Source organism: Lathyrus oleraceus, chromosome 5, assembly GCF_024323335.1.
Source record: "Lathyrus oleraceus cultivar Zhongwan6 chromosome 5, CAAS_Psat_ZW6_1.0, whole genome shotgun sequence".
Taxonomy (NCBI): domain Eukaryota; kingdom Viridiplantae; phylum Streptophyta; class Magnoliopsida; order Fabales; family Fabaceae; genus Lathyrus; species Lathyrus oleraceus.
The window spans coordinates 447,694,810-447,721,286 of NC_066583.1; positions in this window are offsets into that span (position 1 = coordinate 447,694,810).

Consider the following 26,477-nt stretch of genomic DNA (forward strand, 5'->3'; position numbering starts at 1 on the left):
GACCATTGTGAAGGTATTTGAAAGAGCTACAACTTTTATGACAACACTTTTCTCATTTTAAGCTCACATAAAAAGTTAAGCAAGATGGAATATTGAGATATATGACTTGACACTTTGAAACATTTTAAACATGTTGAAATTTCCAAACTTTCACATCAAAATTCACCATGATCCAAGCTCCAAATGGAAAAGTGTTCATCATCAAACTCGTTCCCCTTGATCTAAGCTTTCTAAAGAACCTAATTTCATGCATTTTGGATGAGATTTTCTAGGTCTACGCATGGCTTTAACAGAGTTGTATGATTGGAAGAAATTAAGTGCCAAAAATCACATTTCACATTGCCTTGACATCCAAGCCTCATTTGCACTTCAGAATGATTGTACATGGATCAAATTAGATTGCTTCATGGACTTGTACACGCCCATGCAAACTTGTGCATGAAATGTCCAAATTTAGCAATTTTTCAAGTGTGCAAATATCAGTCCCAATTGCTATAAATACAGGCCCTTGGAGCTCAATTCAAACACACCTTGCGCGCCAGCTTTGCCCCCCAATTGAAACCCTCACATTTCAAAGGAAACCATGATAATTTTCAACTTGAAAATTGAGTTTGAATATCACTGTTTGGAGATTCAAGAACTCTAGGATCCAAAGCTATGTACCATTGCCAAACCTCTCCTACAAGCTTCTCAAGTGTGATCAGATCAAGTTTGAAGCAAGCAACATCAAGTTCTGCACAACATTGAAGGTAAATTTCAGAAAACATCATCTCTTCGGTTCTCACTCAATTCTCATCAATTCTCTTGGATCTTTGGTTGTCTGAAGTCCTACCAATGTAGGCAGGAAGATTGAGTTGCTTTGAGGTCAAATCGAAGCAACTCAGTTGTCACACCTCAAAATTCTACTCCTCATATCTTTTTATATATTTGGAGTTAGTTGAAATTCAAGGCAGATTCGTGTTTTACGCCATTTTTTCTTTCAGATCATGTCCTCTTTTTTTTGGTGATGGTTGAGGGTGGACCAGTCCGGTGAGGTCCAGCGGAGAAGAAGAGCGGAGCTCTGGCTCCGGCGGTGTGTTGACATGTCCATCATAGAACGCGCGTTTGTGTCCACTTGATCTGCCACCTCAATTAATGAGTGAGATCAAGTGGCTCACATTTTTTTGATTTTTTGATTTTTGTTTTAATTAATTTGATTTTCATTAATTCATATTATTTTAATATTGATCCAAAAAATATGAGAGTTTCACCAAAAAAATTTAAATAAATTTCTCTTTCATATTCTGAATTAAAATTATTTTTTGGATCATTATTAATAATTTCTTATGATTTAATTGATTTTGTGTTTATTTTTAATTGTTTAAAAATAAGTCTTTAAAAATTCTGAAATTTTTTCTCCAAGGTCCTTTGACCTTGTTTGACCTATGATAAATCTCATGGCCATTTCTTTGGTGTTTTGATGAGGTTTTACGAATTTGACAAAACATATTTAATTTAAATGAATTATTTTAGTATTTTTGAATTGGATAAAGGCTAAATAATTGTGTTGACCTCTTGTGATGGTTTGTGTAAGTTTGACTTGTGTTGTTGGGCCTTGGTCAAGGTTGATTTAACTTTGCTATGTTAATATCATTGGATTTAGGGGATTGATGGAATGTACATTCCATCTCCCAAAATGAATGAATGATATTAATTTGGTAAAATCCTCCTTTGACCAATTTGAGTTTTGATCTATTCCCCTCCCTTTTCATCTAATTCCCCTTCTTTATGCATCCATTTCATTTGGCATATGATATCTCAAAGTCCTAAAGCTAGTTGATTGAAAAATCAACATGAGTACGAATGAGATTATGCCACCTCTTTTGCATGTTCTTTTTGTGTGTGGTATGTTTCATGAGCATAGTCCATTATAATATGTCTCTAACATGCATTAGCACCAAAATTTTATTGCCCGACCTCAAATAGTTGTGACTTTTACATAAGTCCAATTACGATTGCTTAACATAGCGCTAAATTTTTGACACAAAAAGGCATAACATTCTAGTTAGTGAGATTGTAAGTCTCCTCTCTTTCATGGTATTGTGTGGAAACTTGGCCTTTTTTCCTTCCTTTGGAAGATGTCTTGGCTCAAGGATTCATGCTTGTGATAAGTAGGTTGAGTGTTCTCCAAAGAATGACTTAAAAAAAAGCAAAAGCAAAACAATACTAACTTCTATCTCATGAACAACTAACATTTAATTTCAAGTCCTTTATTTTAATGCACTTTAACTTTTAAGATCTATTCATTTACCATTATTCATACCATTTTAATTGTTTATATTAATGACTTTTCACTTTGTCCAATTGGACCATATTGTGTGATATATCTTGTTTGTGTATACTTTGTTTGTTTGAATAGTCTTTGACCATTAATGTACATAATAATAACGAAAACCCTAAAAGACTATTGTGTGAACTGTTGACATGATCTTGGACAATTGGACTTAGAATCTAGGCAACCTCCCTATGCAATAAGGACTTGGCCAATGGCAACTTTTGTGAAACCAAGTGCTTGTAGTTTGAAACTTCATCTGATACATCTTTGAAGATCCCTTTGAGTTCATCTGCAGCATGATCACTATGAAGCTGTTATTTTGAACCTGTGACTTGTGAAATTCATCGGCTACATAGGCCAATTTGAAGAGGAATATGGAGTGGCTAAAGCTTGGATGGGCCATCTTTATTTGATGCCTTACTCTTCAAGTTAATATTGTATGCATTGTTTGTTTCTTAATTCTAATATCCACGGGAACTTGGGATTTATATCGGCATTCTTGCCTATTGGATTGCTACCCATCGGTCATATCTTTTCAACTATTAACTTTTAATTTTGTGCATAGAATTAGTCTCTTCATCTCCCCCCATTTATTTAATTTCAAAATATCTCCCTCCTTTCAAAAACTTCTTTGTTTGAACTTGTTATTTTCTAAATTTTGACCACTTTGCAAAGTAGAAACTTTGGCCTTATGCCATTGCATTTTCAAATTTCTTTTCTTAATCAAACTTGTAAATAGACTTAACTATACTTGACCTAAACTTCCAAAATCCAAAAAGAACTATCTCATTCCAACCATTTTTAGGCCTTTGTGCCTTTCAAATATATTTTTTGTTAAAAGCAATGCATCCATATTGAAATTTGTATCATGAACTACGAGGTTTTGATCCCTCATTTTTATGTTGGTACGTAGGCACAAGTCCGAAGGTCTTGTCAAACATAAAAAATATAATTAATGAATTCTTTTATCATCCCCCATTCTATTTGTTTGTAAACATCACTTTGTACAAAATACATATGCACACAAAAAAGGGGCTCCCTAGGAGTACATAGGACCCTTTGGATGCTAACACCTTCCCTCTGTGTAACCAACCCTCTTACCTGTAATCTTTGACATTTTATTAGTTTTGATTTGAAAACTTCTTACTTCTGGGTTTTGTTCGTACTTTTTCCCTTTTCTTTTGGAAGGAATAAAAGCGCGGTGGCGACTCTTGTTATTTGATGTCTTGCTTATCCATAGCTTGATGATCATGAATTTACCGCTACACACATGACTGCCACATGTGCACCTATATTCAAGCTTCTTCATAAAGATCAGTCTTGTGATTGAACCGAAGATTACCAAAAAGCTTTTGACAATATCAAAGAATATCTGCTCGAGCCTCCGGTTCTGTCTCTTCATGTTGAAGGAAGACCATTTATCATGTATTTGACTTTGATAGAAGAGAGTATGGGTTGTGTTCTAGATCAGCAAGATGAAACTGGAAAGAAAAAATAGGATATTTACTACCTCAGTAAGAAGTTCACCGACTATGAGACTCGATATTCTACGCTAGAGACGAATTGTTGTGCATTTGCTTGGGCTGCTAAGCGTATGCGTCAGTATATGTTGAATCATACCACTTGGTTGATGTCCAAAATGGATCCAATCAAGTATATTTTTAAAAATCCTGCTTTAACTGGGAAGATTTCCCGTTTGCAGATGTTGTTATCCAAGTATGATATTGAATACCGATCTCAGAAAGTGATCAAAGGTAGTATCTTGGATGACCATTTGGCTCACCAACCAATTGAAGATTATCAGTCAGTGCAGTATGACTTCCCTGATGAAGAGATTTCGTACCTGGAGATGAAAGATTATGATGAACCATTACTTGAAGAAGGGCTAGAGCCTAGTTCCCATTGGGGCATGGTATTTGATGGAGCTGTTAATCAGTATGGTAATCGCATTGGGGCAGTGATTATTACTCCTCAAGGCACTCATTTTCCATTTACAACTAGACTAACTTTCAAGTGTACAAACAATATGGCTGAGTATGAAGCCTGCATTATGGGGCTTGAAGAGGCCATTGATCTCATAATCAAGTATTTGAACGTCTATGGGGATTCAACTTTGGTTGTAAATCAGATCAAAGGTGATTGGGAGATGAATCAACCAGGTTTGATACCATATAGAGATTATGCGAGGAGGATTTCAACTTTCTTTATCAAGGTTGAATTTCATCATATCCGTCGAGATGAAAACCGGATGGAAGATGCTCTTGCAACGTTGGCTTCAATGATTATGGTGAATATTTGGAATGATGTTCCCAATTTGACTGTGATGCATCTTAATAGGCCAGCTCATGTATTTGCTGTGGAAGAGATCAAAGATGAAAATCCGTGGTATTTTGATATGAAGTGTTTTCTCCAAAGTCACATTTACCCGCCTGGGGCATCTTTGAAAGATAAGAAGACTTTGAGGAGATTAGATGGAAATTTCTACCTAAATGGTGGTGTATTTTACAAGAGAAACTTTGATATAGTTCTGATCAAATGCGTGGATAAACACGAAGATGACTTATTGAGGACTGAAGTCCATGAAGGTTCCTTTGGTACTCATTCCAATGGACATGCTATGGCTAAGAAGATGTTGAGAGCAGGTTATTATTGGCTGACAATGGAATCTGACTGTTGCAAGTTTGTGAAGAAATGCCACAAATGTCAAATATATACAGATAAGATTCATGTTACTATGACACTTTTGAACGTCATTTCCTCCCCCAAAACCCTTCTCCATGTAGGGAATTGACATGATTTGCATTATTGAGCCCAAAGCTTATAACGGACATCGTTTCATTTTGGTGGCTATTGACTACTTCAAAAATTGGGTTGAAGCGGCATCGAATGCATATTTAACCAAGCAAGTTGTTGTGAGGTTTATCAAGAATCAGATTATATGTCGGTATGGTGTGTCAAGTAAGATCATTACTGATAATGGATCTAACTTGAATAATAATATGGTGGAAGCTTTTTGCAAAGACTTCAAGATTTCACATCATAATTCTTCTCCCTAAAGACCCAAGATGAATGGGGATGTTGAAGCTTCGAACAAGAACATCAAGAAAATCATTCAGAAAATGGTTGTGACGTACAAGGATTGGCATGAGATGCTTCCATTTGCCTTGCACGGGTCGTACATCCATCCTCACTTCAACAGGGGCAACCCCTTTCTCACTTGTTTATGGCATGGAAGTTGTGCTCCCGGTAGAAGTTGAGATCCCATCATTGCGTGTAATGATGGAAGCCAAGTTGACTGAAGCTGAATGGTGTCAGACCAGGTATGACCAGCTGAATTTGATTGAAGAGAATAGGTTGACTACCATGTGTCATGGACAATTATACCAGCAGAGAATGAAGAAAGCTTTTGACAAGAAGGTCAGGCCTTGTGTGTTTAGAGAAGGTGACCTTGTGCTCAAGAAGATTCTATCTTTCAAACCAGATTCTAGGGGCAAATGGACTCCTAATTATGAAGGCCCATATGTTTTTAAGATAGCCTTTTCAGGCGTCGCTTTGATTCTTACAACTATGGATGGTGAAGAGTTCACGAGTCCTGTGAATGCCGATGCAGTCAAGAAATACTTCGTCTAAAAAAGAAAAGAACAACTCGCTAAGTTGAAAACCTGAAAGGGGGGATTAGGCAAAAATGAGCGTCTCGGTGGATTGAAACCCGAAAGGGCGATCCAGGCAAAAGTTAGAGACACAAAACATGAAATGTATCCTGATAAATTGAGTACTCCACCTTGGGGAAATTTATGCAAAAATTAGGGATCATGACAAGTAACTGCAAGTTATTGATCTTCAGTCTTGAAGACGTTATTGAGCACAACGATTGGTTCTGATTTATCTTCAACCAAAGCCAAAAGCAATGTGGATATCGAAGTTGGTTGAAGGATTAGCGATCATTGTATTCGATGTAGCCCTTTTCCATGTAAATTACCACTTTTCAACTATGGTAAAGATCTATGGAGTCTTGTCATTTACAGACTACCATTCTATTAAATAAAGTTGAGCTTTTTATCCAATTGTTTCCACTCTTATTTATTCAGCCTAATAGAATTGAATTTTATTGTGATCATTTGAAATTAAAGTTTTATAATAAAAGGCATGTTTTCTTAAATAATAAAATTAGTTACTTCTAAAAAGAAATAAAAGGAATATCAACAGCGATTTGAAAAGAGGTAAGCCCTAGATGCGAAACATCTTTGGTTTTATCCCTAAGCAGTTGGCCTGATCTTTGTTTATTCCCCAGCAACATTTCAACATCTCCAGTCGGGTGTCGTTGGTTTTCCCAACTGAGTTTGTATTTGCCTCCCTTGAGTTATAGGCGCGTCATCGCAAAAGTTTGCATGAATCGGCAGATTTTGTTTCCCCATAAAGTCGCCATCAGATTGTCCCTAACCTCTGTTAGCCCTAAATCTTGAGCAGTATTTCCGATCCTCTACAAGGTTATCTCCCATTTGATATGGTGTTGACCTAAGATTCCCCGCAGAATTGATAATGCAGTTTCCTCAGCAGACCCGCTCCTCTTTTCCCCAGCCAGGGTTGAGCCTTTGAGGTGGTCGATTCACTTCAGCAGTTGCTTCCCTCTGGTGAGGATTGGCTGAGAATTGTATCGACGATTCAAACCAGTGGCATTTGTATCCTTTATGATCATTTTGTCAACATAATCATCATATATACATATACATATACATATACATATACGATCATTTCATTATTTCATTAACAATGCACTTCGAGATTCATTGTTTTTCTGATCATCTACTACGGTGGTATACTTTTTACCCGTGCAGATTTGGTTTGTCTGTCCTCTTTCAGTTGTAGAGTGTCATCCCCTTAAGCAGAAAGAATTTAACCTTTCTCATTCCCAATGAGTTACTTCCTCGTGGATGATTATTAGTTCAGCTTCCTCCTAGTTGATAGTCTGGATGGAACCACTCCTCTTGAGCTAGATCCTCATTGGGTTAAGTCTTTGATTGACCGTTTCTTTCTAGATCTTACCTAGATAGATGTTTTTAGTCCCCTGAGAGTTTATTACCCAGTAACTGGTAATATTCTTCTCAATCAGCAAGTGTTTCACTTGTTCCCAATACTTGGCAAAAGTAACCCTTTTCTCCCCAGCGGATTCGTTTTCACATCTCCTAGGAAGTTTGTCCTTAATATGTTCATCTTAACCGATGATCTATATTTTCTTCCCTTGATTTGAGTTTTTCCTTGATATGGTCGTCCAAACCGATGACGGATATTCTCGTCTTGGTATTCTACCCAATAAAAAGGTAGTTGTAATCCCTATTTTTCTTTCCCTAGAGAGTTAATCCATGATATGTTTATCCTAACTGATGACGGATTTCCTCATCTTTGCGGTCTTTTGCCCAATAACCGGTAGTTGTAAATCCTGCTTCCCCATGGAGTTTATCCTTGATATGATCATCTTAACCGATGATATATAATATCTTTTTGGTATTCTATCCAGTAACTATTAGATGTAATCCCTATTCCTCCCCGTACAGTTTATCCTTGATATGTTCACCCTAACCGGTGACGGATATTCTCTTTTTGGTATTCTATCCAGTATCTGATAGATACAATTCCTACTTTTTTAGGTAGTTTATCCTTGATATGTTCATCTTAACTGGTGACGGATATCCTCCCTAATGTCCCCTTTGAGTCTATCCTTGATATGTTCACTTTAATTAGTGACATATATTCTCTTCCTTTGCGGTCTTCCGCCCAGTTATCGGTAGCTGTAAATACCGTATTTAATGTATTTTTAATTGATCTTTAATTGTTTCATTGTAAATAAATTGTGTTGAGCTATTTTTGTTGACTTGTTGAGTTTGACTATTATTGTTGGGCCTTGATCAAGGTTGATTTGACTTTGTTGGATTAAAATCATTAGATTTAGGGGATTGATGAAATGTGCATTTCATCTCCCAAAATGAATGAATGATTTTAATTTGATAAAAGTCCTCTCATGACCAATTTGTGTTTGTCTCATTTCCCCTTCCTCTTCATCTTCAATCCCTTTCTATCCCATCCATTTCATGTACCTATGATATCTCTACATCCTAAGGCTAATTGGTTCATAAACCAATATAAGTATGGATGAGATTAGGTCCACCCTTTTGCCATTTTCTTTTAAGTGTGGTATATTTTAGGAGTATGGTTCATAATACCATGTCTCTAACATGCATTAACACTAATGTTTCTATTGCCCGACCTCAAATAGTTGTGACTTCTACATAAGTCCAATTACGATTGCTTAACATAGCGCTAAATTTTGACCCAAAAGCATAGCATTCTAGTAATTGAGATTGTAAGTCTCCCCCCTTTCATGGTTTTCTGTGGAAACTTTGCCTTTTTTCCTTCCTTTGGAAGATGTCTAGGTTCAAGGATCCATGCTTGTGAATAGAGGGTTGAGTGTTCTCGAAAGAATGACTTAAACAATTGAAAAGCAAAAGCAATACTACTTTCTAATCAACTAACATTTTCACTTTGCTCACTTGAGCCATATCTTCTGATTATATTGTGATTGTATATACTTGTTTGTGTATTTTGCTTGTGTTTGTGGTCGTTTGAACTTAATGTACATAATAATAACTAAAACCCTAAAAGGATTTGTGTGGACTGTTAGATTTGATCGGAGACATTGGACTTAAAATTAGGAAACATTCCCTATGCAAAAAGGACATGGCCAATGCCAACTTTTTTGAATCCAGTCATTGTGAATTGAACTTTCATATGAAGTAAGTATTGAGATCCCTTTTGAGTTAATCTGCTACATGGTCTTGATGCAATTGGTACTTTAAACATGTGTCTAATGCCTTATTCTGAGTCATTCAAGGAGTATGTCATCTGAAACATGAGAGATTATGAAGAAGATCATGGAGTTGTTAAGCTTGGATAAGGCTATCTGAAATTCTGGTATCAGATATAAGATGTCGAAGGTAATGTTACGATACTAATATCTGTTAAAACACAATGGAAAAAATACAGAATGGTAAAACATATAACACAAGCAATTGTTAACCCAGTTCGGTGCAACTCACCTACGTCTGGGGGCTACCAAGCCAGGAAGGAAATTCACTAAAACAGAATTAGTTCAAAGACTCTCTGTACACTTTAACAAGTTACAGTCTTTCTCACCTAATCTCTACCCGTGCAATTTCTACCTAAGCACTCTTAGATATGAGAACCCACTCACTTCCCTACAATCACACCCTAGTGATTTTAAACAACAATCCCTTGTGAAAAGAAAATACTTTTCAATTACACACTCTTGATTTTACTTCACAGTTTCAATCAAGAAGACACACTCTTGATCTTGCTTCATAGCTTTGATCAAGAAGACACACACTCTTGCTTAACAGCTTTAGAGTGACAAATTACAACCACAAATCAGTCCAATTCAATCATCAATGGATGACTTGAATGACCTACAAGTCTTACGACTAAATAGACACAAACCCTAACTCTCTCTATATTTCGCTTAGTATTGGTTGTGTATTCAAACAGGTTTTTCAAGTCCCTTTTTATAGAAGCATCCAGCTGGGCTTGGACATCTTGAAAACCTTAAAACTATTTTCCAATCAAATCTTTTTATAACAGCTGGTTAGATCTCCTTGGAAAATAAGTAAATCTGATTGTAATCCATGATTGAATGCATCAGCTAATCATATCTTCAATCATCCAAAGATTTCCATTAATTGTGCAATCACAAAACATCAGACATTCATACTGAATGTTCTGTGTACAGGATGTCATGACATCAGGTCTGACATCCTGGAAAAATCCTGCATAATCCAATAATTCCTTTTATAACTTCCAGCAGGTACAGCCATATCAGATGCCATGACCTTGTGTATGTCATCTGAACCAATCCTGCATGAACATGTCTTTCATTTAAGCTCCAGCAGGTACATCCAATATCAGAAGCCTTGTCATTGTATGTGGCATTCTGAAACAATCCTGCATTAACATGTTCTTGACCTCCAGCAGGTACATAGGATATCTCATGTTAAGACATCACACAGAACATCTTGTGAACACTCTTTGTTTTACCAAAGTTGCCGCCAACACTTAGAATCAACACTATCTTTTTCTGATGCCTTGCTCTTCATCTAGCTATTGGATTTCTATATGACATTCTTGTCTATTGAATTGCATCCCATTAGTCAGATATTTTCAAATCTTAACTTTTAAAGTCCAAGGGAAAATTGGGTTTCTATATGACATTCTTATCTATTGGATTGCATCCCATTGGTCAGATCTTTTCAACTCCTAACTTTTAAATTTCTGCTCAGGATTAGTTGATAACGCGATAACGTATCGTATTTTTGGCTTCATATGCATTGTTTTTTACTTGATTAACACTTATTATTACGCAGTATTTTATGTTTATTTCAGGTATTTATAGAATAAATGGTTTACAAGCAAGCAAAGCGGAAAATAGCAAAAAGAAAAGAAAAAGAAAAGAAAATGGAGAAAAATAGAGATAATGGGTCACCACACCAAATGGGCTTGTGGCGTCCATCACTTGGATGTGTGGCGCCCGCCACATGATCCAAAGAGGGTGGTGGTGCCCGCCAAAAAGCATGAAGATTGTGGCGCTCAACCCTAAAATTGTGGCGCTCGCCACGGATTCAAAAACTAGGGTTGTGGCAACCGCCATAACCCAGTCTCCCCTACTTTTTCTCCATGATTTTAGCCACGAATCCACTCACATTCGGCTACAAATTAAGGAAGTGGAAAATATATAAGGAGGGTAATTTCTCCATGCCATGGCAAAATAGAAGTTATAGAAAACCTTCATCCTGAAAGACGCCAAATTCATCTTTGATGACAAATGCCTAGCGGCGTTCGAACAACTTAAAACAGTTCTTATTACCGCACCTATCATGCAACCGCATGATTGGAGATTACCCTTTGAAATCATGTGTGACGCTAGTGACTATGCTATAGGCGCAATCTTAGGACAAAGAGGGGATAAGAAAATTCATGCAATATACTATGCAAGTAGAACCCTAGACCCTACACAGATGAACTACGCCACCATAGAAAAGGAACTTTTAGCCGTAGTGTTCACTCTGGATAAATTTCGTTCCTGCCTAGTAGGAGCAAACATAATTATCTATACCAACCATGCCGCAATTAGGTACATGTTAAACAAAAAGGATGCCAAACCAAGACTCATAAGGTGGATCTTACTATTACAAGAGTTTGACCTAGAAATCAAGGATAAAAGGGGCACTAAAAACGTCGTGGCCCATCACTTGTCAAGAATGGAAGGTATTGAACCTGAACGAGTCCCTATAAACGATGATCTCTCATACGAAAGACTCATAGCCCAATTGGAAAGAAATACAGCTTAATATGCATTAACCCCCAACGATACCAAAACAAACGAGGCAGTGGAAGCAATTTACACTAAAACCACACTACCATGGTACGCTGACTTCGTCAACTACTTAGCAGCTGGGGTGCTTCCACCAGACTTGAGTTACCAACAAAAGAAAAAATTCTTCCACGGTCTTAAACATTACTATTCGGATGAGCCCCTGCTTTTTAAGAGAGGCGCCAAAAACATTTTTCGTCGATGTGTCCCCGAAGATGACATAGGAAACATAACTCCCACTGTCATTATGCACCCTATGGAAGACATGCAAGCACCTCGAAGACTTGCACTAAGATCTTGCAAGCAGACCTATTTTGGCCCACTCTATGGAAAGATGTCCACATCGCGATCATTAATTGCAACCGGTGTCAACGCACTCGCAGCATATCTAGACGCGACGTAATGCCACTTAAAGGAATTTCGGAAGTAGAAGTCTTCAGTGTTTGGGGAATCGATTTTATGGGACCATTCCCATCTTCCTTTGGTAACAAGTATATCCTTGTAGCGGTCGATTACGTATCAAAATGGATTGAGGCCATAGCCTCTCCAACGAATGACATAAGAGTGGTAATTAGACTCTTTAAGCGTATAATCTTCCCTAGATTCGGCATGCCGAGACTTATCATCAGTGATGGTGGCTTCCATTTCATTTCAAGGATTTTTGAAAAGTTATTACTAAAATATGGAGTCCGGCACCACGTAGCAACACCCTATCACCCATAAATGAGTGGACAAGCAGAAGTCTCGAACCGAGAAATTAAACAAATCTTAGAAAACACGATCGCCACCTCTAAGAAAGATTGGTCCTCAAAATTACATGAGCCTTGTGGGCATATAGGACAGCTTATAAGACCCTAATATGAACCACACCTTTTAAGCTAGTTTATGGAAAATCATGTCATCTACAAGTAGAATTAGAACATAAAGCATATTGGGTCATTAAGACCCTTAATCTCAATTATACTGCCGCAGGAGAAAAAAGAATATTAGATATCCATGAACTAGAAGAACTTAGACTAGATACGTATGAAAATGCCCGAATCTATAAAGAAAGAACTAAGAAGTCGCACGACAATCGCATATCAAGGAAAGAGTTTAAGGAAGGCGACAAAGTACTTCTGTTTAACTCCCGCCTCAAACTCTTTCCCGAAAATTTTCGTTCTAGGTGGTCTGGTCCCTTCAAAATTACCAATGTCTTTCCAAATGGAGCGATAGAGATAAAGGGAAAAACGAGCGAACCATTAACAGTAAACGGCCAGTGTCTGAAACATTACCACAACAATGACAACAATGATTTCATTGCAAATCTAAAGCTTGCAGAGCTGCCCGCTCACTCACAAGAATAACATCTATTTTATTTTTGTCGAGCTTACGACAATATACAAAGAGCTTGGTGGGAGACAACCAACACTCTATCTTTAACTATTTAACTTAATTATATTATCAAATTTTTTGATTATTACTATAGCTTATTTTTCATTTTTTCTTTCTTTCTTATTTCTCATAAAGTCAATCGGTATATTTCTTTATTATTGACCATTACTAACTTAATGTTGTTATCCACTTGATTTTATCTAGCTACTGACCATCACAATGCAACAAGTAGATTACATGGATATAGTCTTCAGAGGCAGAGCTCAAAGGAGACGTTTTGAGGCTCTAGCTCAGAGAGAAATGGCACTAACCTTATACCTAGATGGACGCACCATGACCAAATTAGGTATAAGAGACAGTTTTATGTTCCTAATTAACCAACTAGGCTGGGACACCTTTGCTATCAAAAGAAAATTTAGTTCCTACAGTAGGGTGAGTTTAGAATTCCTAAGCTCTATAGTTTACCTGCCAAACCATGGTATGGGATTTAACAAAGGCCTCATCACCTTTAGGTTGTTCGATAATGAATACCGCTACACCCATAGAGAAATAACAGAACTCCTAGGATGCCATAATGGTCCTGATACCTTTATCATTACCCAGGAAGATAGGCTTGTGGACCTTGAATTAGATAACTTTTGGGGTAGCATCACAGGAAACGACCACCCCGAGCCGGACCTTATGCATTCAGAGAACATCCATAACCCTGCCATTCGTTATTTTCATAAGATCCTAGCTCACACCTTATTGTGCATCATTCTCAAGGCCCAAACCATTGCCCATGCACCCATGCAAGAAGGTTTCCAAATTTATCCAATTTTGAAGTGGTACAAATATCAAGTGCATTTCCTATTTAAACATGCTTAAGGCTTCAGATTTATCATCAACACATTTCCCAAGATTTGCTAGACAAATTCAAACCCTCACTATCATAGAATTTTCTGAGATTTCTCTTGAAATCGAGCTTGAACTTCATCTTCTGTTTGGAAGTTCAAACTCCAAAAATTCACTTCCCTTTGCATCTCATTTAATTTCTGCAAGCAAGAGGAGGAAGAAGTAATCTAACCCAGACCAAGGTCAAGTGGAATTAGATCAACTCGAAGGTGATTTTTCATAAACTTCTTCTCTTCGATTCTCTCTGAATTCTCCAATATTCTTGTTTATTTTTGGTTTGCTGAAGTCCTACCAATGTAGGAAACAAGATTGAGTTACTTTGAGGTCAAATCGAATCAACTCAGTTCATGATCCCCAAAATTCAAATCCCTGTATCTTTTCATATACTTAGAATTGTACAAAATTGAGGCCATATTCGAGCTCCTGAGCATTTTTTCCTTAAATCCATGTCTTGCTTTTTCATTTTGGTGATGGTTGTGTAGCGGTAAATTCATGACCATCAAGCTATGGATAAGCTAGACGTCAATAAAACCAGAGTCAGCACCACACTTTTATTAGTTCCAAGGGAAAACAGAAACGTACGAACAAAACCCAAAAGATAAGAAGTTTTCAAATCAAAACTAATAAAATGCCAGAGATTACAGGTAAGGGGGTTGGTTACATAGAGGGGAGGTGTTAGGCACCCAAAGAGTCCTGGGTACTCCTAGGGATCCGTTTTTGTGTGCATATATATTTTTATACAAAAGATGTTGGCAATAAATAAAGTAGAGAGATGATAAAAGAATTCATTAATTATATTTTTGTGTTTGACAAGACCTTCGGACTTGTGCCTACGTACCTACATGAAATGAGGGATCAAAACCTTGTAGTTCGTGCTAACAATTTCAAACTGAGTGCATTGCTTTTAACAAAAATTTAAGTTTAACAAAGGCACAAGAGGCTTAAAAAGGTTTGAATGAGTGTTAGTTCTTTTTGGCTTTTTAAATTTTAAGTCAAGTATAATTAGGTTCATTTACAAGTTTAATTAAGAAAAGAGTTTAAAAATGCAATGGCATAAGGCCAATGTTTCTAATTTGCAAAATGGTTTAAGTTTAGAAAACAAACACAATCAAAGAAGATATTAAAAGGAGGGAGAGATTTGAAATTAAATAAATGGGGAGGAGATGAAGAGACTAATCATAATCACAAATTTAAAAGTTAAGAGTTGAAAAGATCTGACCAATGGGCTGCGATCCAATAAACAAGAATGTCATATAGAAACACAACTTTCCATTGGACTTTAGAATCAGGCAATATCAATACACAAATAGTAAGATGAAGAGAAAGGCATCAAATAAAGATAGCCACATCCAAGTTTAGCAACTTCATGATCTTCTTCATAATCTTCCATGTATCAGTTGAATTCAAAGATAAGCATTAGACAATGGTTCAAAGTAACAACTCGAAAAGATCATGTTGCAGATGAACTCAAATGGAATCACAATACTTGCATCAAATGGAAGTTCACTTCACCAGCACTTGGTTTCATGAAAGTTGGCATTGGCCAAGTCCTTTTGCAGAGGGAGTGTTGCCTAATTCTAAGTCCAATGTCTTAGAGCAAACCAATAGTCCACAGAAAATGTCTTTTAGGGTTTTTGTTCTTATTATGTACATTAAGGTCAAAAGAACACAAACAAGTATATACAATCACAGAATAATCACAAGATATGGCTCAAATGAGTAAAGTGAAAATGAAATTAAATGGTATGAATAATGGCAAATGAATAAAAGCTAAAAATCAAAGTGCATAAAAATAAATGGCTTAATATTAAATGTTTGTTGTTAACTGATTAAAAGTTAGTATTGTTTTTGCTTTTGTTTTGTTTAAGTCATTTTTTGGAGAACACTCAATCCATTATTCACAAGCATGAATCCTTGACCCAAGACATCTTCCAAAGGAAGGAAAAACAGCCAAGTCACAACTATAATGGACTATACTCCTAAAACATACCACACACAAAAAGAATATGCAAAAGAGGTGGACCTAATCTCAATCACAGTTATGTTGATAATGCAATCAACTAGCCTTAGAATATAGAGATATCATAGGTCCATGACATGAATGAATAGAGACTTTTATCAAATTAAAATCATTCATTCATTTTGGGAGATGAAATATATATTTCATCAATCCCCTTAATCCAATCATTTTAACTCAACAAAAGTCAAATCAACCTTGACCAAGGCCCAACAACACAAGTCAAACTCAGCAAGTCAAGATTAGAAGCTCAACACAATTTATTTGGAAATTAAACAATTAAAATCAATTAAATAATGCATTAACTTAAATTATGGTTTGTCAAAATCCTAAAACCTCATCAAAACACCAAATATATGGCCATGAGATTTATCATAAGTCAAACAAGGTTAAAGGACCTTGGATAAAAAATTTCATAATTTTTAAAAACTTAAAAGTATTTTTAAATAATTAAAAATATTCACAAAGTCAATTAAATAATGAAAAATAATAATAATGATCCATAAAATAATTTTAATTCCGAAAATGAAAGAGGAATTTATTTATATTTTTTGGTGAAACTCTCATATTTTTTGGATCAATATTAAAATTAATATGAATTAATGAAAATAAACTAAATAAAATGAAAATCAAAACATGAGAAAAAGTGTGGACCACTTGATCTCCCTCATTAATTGAGGTGGCAGAACAAATGGCTGCTAACGCGCATTCCACCATAGTCACGAGTCAAAGTCTAACACAAGTGGTAATCAGTTTCAACATGCGGGATTAGATCATTTCAAATGATTCATGTGCCTCAGATGAATGCCAACTCACCACCAGAGCCAAAGCTCCGGTCTCCTTCTCTGGTGAGCTTCACCAGACTGGTTCATCCACAACCATCACCAAAATTAAAAATAAGGACATGAATTTAAAGTAAAAATGCCTTTGAGCTCGAATCTGGCCTCAAATTATCCTAACTCCAAGTATATTGAGAGATACAAGGAGTTGAAATTTGAGGTGCACGATCTGAGTTGCTTCGATTTGACCTCAAAGCAATTCAATCTTGTTGCCTGCATTGGTAGGACTTCAGACAACCAATAATCCAAGAGAATTATGGAGAATTGAGTGAGAATCAAAGAGATGAAAATTTTTGGAAAATACCTTCAATGCAGGTCTGTGCTTGATTGATCTTGCTCTTGCTTGCTCTTGATCTTGTTCAGGACACTTGAAGGAGTAGAACTAAATGGATGAAAAGGTCATGACTCTTGGTGTTTCGAATCTCAAAACAGTGAGATTAAACTCAATTTCCAATGGAAATTATCAAGGTTATCCTTTGAAATTATGGGGTTTGAAGGTATGGATTCAAAGCTGGTGGGCAGGGTCCTTGTTTCTGAGCATAGAGGGCTCTATTTATAGCCAAATGGATTGATATTTTCACACTTTAAATGAAATCCAAAAATAACAATGTATATTGCATGGGTGCATGGACGTGTAACAGGCCCATGAAATCACTTCTTCTGGTCCATAATTGAGTACAAGCCTTGCTGAGATCATGTTGGAGTGTTACGCATTGGTGTATGGAATGTGTAAGTTAAATTTTTTCCAAATGATCATTGATGTTCAAGCCATGCATAACCCATTCAAATCTTTCCGAAAATGGAAGAAATTGGACTTTTTTGAAAGGTTAGATCAAGAGGAACAACTTTCATGTTGAACATGTTTTCATTTGAAGCTTGGATCATGATGAATTTTGAGGTGGATGTTGGGAAAATCAAACATGTCAAAAAAATTCTAAGTGTAAAGCCATATGTTCACTTATTCCACTTTTGCTAACTTTTTATGTGAGCTTCAAATGAAAATGGTTCCTTCATCAAAGTTGCATCCCTCTCAAAGTAATTTAAAATGGTCACAAATTTGACCTTATTTAGATTTAATATGAAGGAGTTATGCATTTTTGAAGTTGAGGAAAATCGTTTGTTCAATGGCATTGGTCCAAAATGACCTATAATGTATCCTCATATCACAGGCACATAAAATTTTAATTTTATCTTCCTACAAACATAAAGGTTGAAGTAGACATCTTGAATTTGATTTTTCAACTTGGAAATCTTTCATCTTATAAAAATTGAGCAAGTTATGGTCTTGGGAAGTTCACTCCAAATTAAGGTTTAGACAAAATGACCTATAATCTTTCACCATAAAAAAATGACTTTCCAAGCAAAACTAGCTCTAGACCTCAACATAAAAGTTGTTTGGAATGTCATTTAGAGTAACGTTTATCTTGGAATAATTTTCATATGTCAAAAAATGTAGGAGATAGGGTCTACCACCATCAACCAACTCGCTAACTTGCAATTCTCTTGACTTTTGGGGCTCATGGATGATCACATATAAATAAGATGATGGAATTTGAAGTATCCCTTGAGGTATTTGATCAATTGTTGAAGAATCTTATTGAAGAAGTCACATAAGATACCCAAATGAATTAGGGTTTCCAAGGAAAACCAGTTCCAAACTCTTGATGATTTCTTGGTCAAAATAGCATGTGAAGATCATGGGGATTCATATATGGTGCCTAGAGCCATAGTATACCACTTCTTGATTGAGCTCCTTGCATATAGGGTCTTAAACCCTATATATGAGCTTGATGAATCAAAGGTGAGCATGTGCACTTCCTACAAAAGAGTTAGACAAATACAAAGACATATTTTTGGTATTTTGGTTAGTAAATGATAAATATACAAAGTATGATACAATCAAATAGTGCTTTGTGATCTCTCCTAATACAAACCCAATGAATGAGGGGTAAGGAGGATGTCAAGTTGTGATACCAATGCCAATGCATATGATGAGAAAGCATGAGGGATCTTAGGGTCAAAATTGGGGTCTTACAGCAGCCCCTATTTAGGGTCATTCTAGCTGAGGAGATGAAGGTTAAAATCGTCGCGTCAACTCAGTAGAATGGGCTTAAATAAAAACATATAGAAACAAATTTCGGTCCCTAAGATGCCTCATGATGACTCACTAAGGGCAACAAGAGGTGTATTCATTACCAGTTACTAGGTAAGAACAAATTGCTGGGAAAAGACAAAATAGGATTTATAACTACCGGTTACTGAGCAGAAAACCAAAGAGAGAGAATATTCGTCATTGGTTAAAGTGAACATATCAAGGATAGACTCAAAGTAAAGAAAAACCGTCATCGGTTAGGATGAACATATCAAGGATAGACTTTCCTGGGGAATCTAGGGAGAATATCCGTCACCGGTTAAGATGAACATATCAAGGATAAACTGCCTGACAAAATAGGAACTACATCTATCGAATGCTGGATAGAATACCGAAAAGAGAATATCCATCATCGGTTAGGATGAACATATCAAGGATAGACTCAGAGGGGAGAAATAGGAATTGTATCTATCAATTACTGGATAGAATACCAAAAAGAGAATATCCACCATCGGTTAGGATGAACAAATCAAGGATAGACTCTGTAACAAGGAGAAAAGCTGGATTTATAACTATCGGTTACTGGCAGAAGACCTCAAAGAGAAGGAAACTCGTCATCGGTTAGGATGAACATATCTAGGATTAACCTTATGGGGAATAAAATAGGGATTACCATACCTTTTTACTGGCTAGAAAACCAAAAAGAGAATATCCGTCACCAGTTAAGATGAACATGTCAAGGATAAACTCAAAGCAGGGGAAGAAAATATTTGTCATCGGTTAGGATGAACATATCAAGGACATACTTCATGGGGAAACATGGACACGAATCCGCTGGGGAAACAAAGGTTGTTCTTGCTGGGTATTGGGCTGAAGTAACAAACATGAGAAGAATATTACTAGTTAATGAGTAATAGGCTCTCAAGGGACCAAAAGCTTCTATCTAGGTAAGATCTAGCAAGAAAAGGTCAATCAAAGGACTCAACCCAATGAGGATATAATCCAAGGGGAGTGGTTCCATCCAGATAATCAACTAGGGAGGAAACTGAAATAATAATCATCCACGAGGAAATAACTCAGTGGGGAAAGTAGAAAGGTTAAAGTTTTTCTGCTTATTGGGTTGCCACTCTACAATTTAAAGAGGACAGATACACCAAATCTGCATGGGGAAAAAGATATATCACCATAGCAGAGGATCAAAATCAATGAATCACAAAGTGAAATGATGCAATAATGAAATTTATGAATATATATATGTATATGTGTATGTATATATGATGATCATGCTGATAAAATGATCACAAAGGATACAACTGTCACTGATCTGGATCATCATTACAACTCTCGGCCACTCCACACAAGAGGGAAACAACTGCAGGAGAAAAGGTCAAACATCTCGAAGGCTCGACTCTGGCTAGGGAAGAAAGGAGAGGATCTGTTGAGGAAGCTGCTACAAAGTTTGTAGGGAATTTTAGGTCAACACCATATCAAATGGGAGACAACCCTGGATAGGATAACATAATAACTGCTCAGAATCAAGGAGATATTCAGACGACTTGCGGCGAAACAAAATTATGTTGAAACCATACAAATTGCTGGAATACGCGCCTACAACAAAAGGGAGGCCAAAAAACTCGGTTGGGGAAACCAACAAACTCAACTAGGGATGTCATCAAAAACTCGATTACCGAAAAGCTACTGAAATGCTGCTGAGGATGAAAAAAAAGAGTCACACTAACTGCTTAGGGAGAACCAATAATGCTCCTCACTTAGGGCTTACCGTTTTTCAAATTGCTGTTGATATTTCTTTAAATGAGATTGATTGCTTAAAATAACTGCTTTTATATATTTAAGAAAATATGGTTTTAATTTAAAATTCAATTTCAAAAATGATCATAATAAAAATTTAAATCCATTTGGCTGAATAACAAATAGGAGTAGAAACAATTGGATAAAGAGCTCAACTTTATTTAATAGAATGGTAGTCTGTAAATGACAAGACTCTATAGATCTTTAGAAAAGTTGAAAACTTGTAATTTACATGGAAAAGGGATACATTGAATACAATGATCAATAATCCTTCTACCAACTCTTGACACCCACTGTGCTCTTGGCGTCGGCTGGGAATGATAAATCAAAACCAAATGTTATGCTCAAGAAAATCTTCAAAAATGAAGATCAACAGGATGCAGTTTCTTGCCATAATCTCTAATTTTGAATAAATTTCCCCAAGGTGGGGTACTCAATTTATCGGGATAATTGTTTTTTGTTTTTATGTCTCTAATTTTTTCCTGGATCGCCCTTTCGGGTTCAATCCACCGAGGCGCTCATTTTTGCCTAAGTCGCCCTTTCAGATTTTCAACTTAGTGAGATGTTCTTTTCACTTTAGGAGAAGTATTTCTTGACTGCATCTGTGTTCATAGGACGAGTGAACATTTCACCATCCATAGTTGTAAGAATCAAAGCACCGCCTAAAAAGGCTCTCTTAACAACATATATGCCTTCATAATTAGGAGTCTATTTGCCCCTAGAATCTGGTTTGAAAGATAGAATCTTCTTTAGCACAAAGTCACCTTCTCTGAACACACGAGGTTTGACCTTTCTTATCAAAATCTTTCTTCATTCTCTACTGATATGACTGACCATGACACATGGCAGTTAACCTCTTATCTTCAATTAAATTTAGTTGGTCATACCTGGTTTGACAACATTCAGCCTCAATCAACTTGGCTTCCATCAAGACACACAATAATGGGATCTCAACCTCTATCGGGAGCACAACTTCCATACCATAAACAAGTGAGAAAGGGGTTGCCCCTGTTGAAGTGCGGATGGATGTACGATACCCATGCAAGGAAAATGGGAGCATGGCATGCCAATCTTTATACATCACAACCATTTTCTGAATGATCTTCTTGATGTTCTTATTTGCAGCTTCAACAACCCCATTCATCTTAGGTCTGTAGGGAGAAGAATTATGATGTGCAATCTTGAAGTCTTTGCAAAGAGATTCCACCATATTGTTGTTCAACTTTGATCCATTATCAGTACTGATCTTACTTCGCACACCATATCGGCATATAATTTGATTCTTCATAAACCTCACAACAACTTGCTTAGTTACATTCGCATACGATGCCTCTTCAACCCATTTTGTGAAGTAGTCAATTGGCACCAAAAGAAGCGATGTCCGTTCGAAGCTTTGGGATCAATCATGCCAATCATATCAATTCCCCACATGGAGAAGGGCCATGGAGAGTAAATGACGTTCAACAGTGTTGGAGGAACATGAATCTTATCTGCATATATTTGACTCTTGCGGCACTTCAGCACAAATTTTCAACAGTTAAATTCCATTGTCATCCAATAGTAACCTGCTCGCAACATCTTCTTAGCCATAACATGTCCATTGGAATGAGTACCAAAGGAACCTTCATGGACTTCAGTCATCAATAGGTCTGCTTCGTGTCTATCCACGCATCTGAGAAGAACCATATTGAAGTTTCTCTTGTAAAGCACATCACTATTCAGGTAGAAATTGTCGGCTAATCTTCTCAAAGTCTTCTTATCTTTCAAAGATGCCCCTGGCGGGTAAATCTGACTTTAGAGGAAACACTTGATATCAAAATACCATGACTTCTCATCTTTGACCTCTTCAACAACAAACACGTGAGTTGGCCTATCACGACGCATCATAGTTAAATTGGGAACTCCATTCCAATATTTTAGCACAGTCATCGAAGCCAACGTTGCAAGATCATCTTCCATCCGGTTTTCATATCGAGGGATATGATAAAACTCAACCTTTGTAAAGAAAGTTAAAATCCTCCTAGTCATAATCTCTATTTGGTACCAAACCAGGTTGATTCATCTCCCGTTCACCTTTGATGTGATTCACAACCAAAGTTGAATCTTCATAGATGTCTAAATACTTTATTCTGAGATCAATGGCCTCTTCAAGCCACATAATGCAAGCTTTTTACTCATCCATGTTGTTTGTGCACTTGAAAGTCAAACTAGTTGTAAATGGAAAATGCGTGCCTTAAGGAGTAATAATCACTGCCCCAATGCCGTTACCATATTGATTAATAGCTCCATTAAATACCATGCCCCGATGGGAACCAGGTTCTGGCCCTTCTTCAAGCAATGGTTCATCACAATCTTCAATAGGTTGGTGACCCAAATGGTCAACCAAGACACTACCTTTAATCGCTTTCTGAGATCGTATTCAATATCATACTTTGATAACAACATCTGCCAACGGGTAATCATCTCGGTTAAAGCAGGCTTCTAAAAAATATACTTGATTGGATCCATTATAGATATCAACTAAGTGGTATGATTCAACATATACTAGCGCAGACGCTTAGCAGCCCAAGCCAATGCACAATAAGTCTTTTCAAGCATAGAATACCGAGTCTCACAATTGGTGAATTTCTTACTCAGGTAGTAAATCACATATTATTTCTTTCCAGTCTCATCTTCCTAACCAAGAACACAAACCATACTTTCATCAGGCACATTCAAATAAATGATAAATGGTCTTCCTTCCACAAGCGGAGACAGAATCAGAGGCTCAAGGTGATACTCTTTGATACTATCAAAAGCTTTCTCGCAGTCTTTGGTCCAATCACAAGACCGATCTTTTCGAAAAAGCTTGAATATAGGAGCACATGTGGCAGTCATTTGTGAAATGAATCCGGAGATATAATTCAAGCGGCCGAGAAAACCTCTAACTTGCTTCTCAGTTTTGGGTTCAGGCATCTCTTGTATTGCTTTGACCTTGGCGGGATCAACTTTAATACCCTTCTCGCTGACAATAAAGCCCAACAAATTACTAGAACGAACACCAAACATACACTTATTGGGATTCAAGTGGAGTTTATACTTCCTCAAACGCTGGAATAACTTCAATAAATTCTTAACATACTCTTTTTCATCAATGTATTTGGCAATCATATCATCCACATAGTCTTCGATCTCTTTATGCCTCATATCATCAAAAAGAGTAGTCATTTCCCTCTAGTAAGTTGCACCAGCATTCTTTATAACCAGAAGCTGTCACTCTATAACAGAATGTTCCCTAGGGTGTAATGACCATGATCTTCTCCATATGTTCGGGTGCCATCTTGATCTGATTATAATCGGAAAATCCGTCCATAAATGAAAAGACGTTGAACTTAGCTGTATTGTCTACCAACATATCAATGTGTGGCAGAGGAAATCATCTTTCGAACTGGCTTTATTCAAATCTCTATAGTCGACACACATACGTACTTTTCCATCCTTTTTAGGAACATGCATAATATTGGCCACCCATTGCAGATATTCAGCGGTAACAAGGAAACCAACATCAATATGCTTCTACACTTCTTCTTTGATTTTCACTGCCATATTAGGATGAGCTCTTCTCAACTTCTGCTTGACTGGCAGGCATTCTGGCTTCAACAAAAATCTATGATCCACAATCTCAGAATCCAAATCAGGCATGTCTTGATAGGACCAAGCAAACACATCTGAATACTCTCGTAGAAGATCAATCAACCCCTTCTTAACCTCTAGGCACAGTCGAGATCCAATCTTGATTTCCTTCACATCATCCTCGGAACCCAAGTTGACTAGCTCAATCTGCTCTTCGAATGGCTGAGTGGCTTTTTCCTCGTGCTCAAGTAGACGAGACAGTTCATCAGATACTTCTTCATTACTTCCTTCCTCGGCCTCAAGCACAAGGAATTCAAAATTTGGCGAAGGAGTAGGATTATTGTATCCAATGGGTTTAGAAACCAACCTGCATAATGATTTGATATTTTGATTTTAGAGAAGTGAATTGGTGACAAAATATTATGCAGATGGACAAATTATATTTATTGATTTATGTTTTTTGTGATTACCATTTTCAGAAAAGCAAAAAGTAAAAATAAAACATCATAGATGTGGATGAATAGAATTAAATTTTATTGATGATCAAATTTGAAAATGCCCAAAAAATGTTCACTTCTCCCTTAGGCATAGAAGAAGGATTTTCAAATAAAAGCAATTACTTAGATCGATGCACAATAAAAGGAACATCAATAGCAGTCCAATTGTCGCAAGCTTTTCCATGAGTCACAAAATTGGTGCAGTCTCCGTCTTCATCACCCTCTATCACAACAACTAAGTGTTATTCATTACCATGAATGAACCCTCCGCTACGGAAACTAGGTTGCACATCTTCAGCTCTAACCATAGATGAACCTTGTTGGAAACCCAAACCAGCTCTGCTCTTGTTGTCGGTGACCTCTACAATTCGGCCCCACTCTTCATAATTACCATCTTTAACAATCTTATGAGTGTCTTTGAGCGGGGACATAGGTTCCCCAACTCTCTTTTCCTCAGCAATAGACAGAGCTTGGAAAGGAGTTCCAATCCCATCCTCAACTTCTACATAAGAGTAAGACGACAGATGGCTTACCAACAAAGCCTTCTTCCTACCAGCAATAACCAGCTTACCATTCTTGACAAACTTTAGTTTTTGATGTAGCATTGAAGTAACGGCTCCTACCTCATGTATCCATGGCCTTCCTAACAAGCAATTATAGGCCGGGTGGATATCCATTACCTGGAAAGTAATTTGGAAATCACTCGGAACTATCTTCACAGGAAGGTCCACTTCACCGATCACCGTCTTGCAAGAACTGTCAAAAGCTTTGACGATCACACCACTATATCTCATTGGAGCTCCTTGATACAACAATCTTGACAAGGTTGATTTCGGGAGTACATTTAATGAAGAACCGGTGTAAACCAAAACATTTTACAGAGCACCCTCCTTGCAATTCATTGAAATGTGTAGAGCCAAGTTGTGGTTTCTGCCCTCCTCGGGGAGTTCTTCATCACAAAAGCTAAGCTTGTTGCAGGAAGTGATGTTAACCATTATATGATCGAACTGATCCACCGTAACATAATTCTCCACGTAAGATTGTTCTACTACTTTTTGCAATGCTTCTTTGTGCGCTTCAGAGTTCATAAGCAGAGACAACACTGAAATCTTGGAGGGAGTTTGGAGCAACTGCTCCACCATATTAAATTCGCTCTTTTTGATCAAACGAAGCACCTCATCATCATCGTTAGGCTTAAAACCGCTGGATTCACCAGAATGACATCTTGGAGCACTAACAGGATCTACTGCAGGCACTTTAACCTTCTTATTGACTGAACCATTTTCCACATTCTTTGGGACCACCGACCCAAAAACTCGACCGCTACGGGTCACCTTGGTAACATCAGCAATGCTCACAACAGAACTAGTCATAGGCAAAGGAACCTCTCGACCATTCTCTAACATGGTAGCACTATACTGATACGGAACAACCTTATCGGATGCGTACAGGACGGGGCCCGCTAACCGTATAACCAACGATGATACTGATCTATTGCTGACATTGTTACTGCTGCTATTGTTGAACTAGATTATTACCCTCTCCGGAGTCTTGAATACCGAAACTATAACATTCACATCATTATCCATGTGA